The sequence below is a fragment of the Branchiostoma belcheri genome, unplaced genomic scaffold, assembly GCF_001625305.1.
Source record: "Branchiostoma belcheri isolate BF01 breed outbred unplaced genomic scaffold, Haploidv18h27 scaffold423, whole genome shotgun sequence".
NCBI lineage: Eukaryota > Metazoa > Chordata > Leptocardii > Amphioxiformes > Branchiostomatidae > Branchiostoma > Branchiostoma belcheri.
Window position 1 is genome coordinate 16,551 of NW_017804047.1, and position 589 is coordinate 17,139.

Below are 589 nucleotides of genomic sequence, written 5' to 3' on the forward strand. Positions count from 1 at the left end.
TTTTAGCCCCCCCTCCCTCCCGGTCTAGGTAGGGTTAAATAATGTTCACAACGACTGGTGACGATTTCAGACATCACATTAACAGTGATGTTAGTCACGCTTCAGGACTGAGAATATCGCTGATCATAATCACAGTACAGCTTAAAAGTTCCCTTCCTAAAAGTAGTGTAGTATAGTCAGGTACCGTGAGGTAAATGACCTTAATTTGAAACGTATTGGTTGATGTCGGGGCCTGCCGACCCCCATTTCTGTAGAAGTTCGTCAACTCATACCGCCGGCGCAACTCCTACCGCGGACAACAGCTGTTGAAAGTAGACGATACCACATCACATACCACACGGGGGTGTCATATGAATTTACTGCTCCACCTGAAAGTACAACTAAAATGCCCCAAGTCACCATGCTACTTTGGGACTTGGATTACAAGCCAAGGACCGAAAATGAAATTAATCCGTCAAACGGATCGCGACTTATAAGTACCAAAACACAACCGAAAACACAACCTCCTTCCGGAGGGAGACCTTCATTCACGGAGTCAAAAGGGCATCCGTCGTATGAGGGTTAAGAAAGCACCATGTGGCGTGGAAAG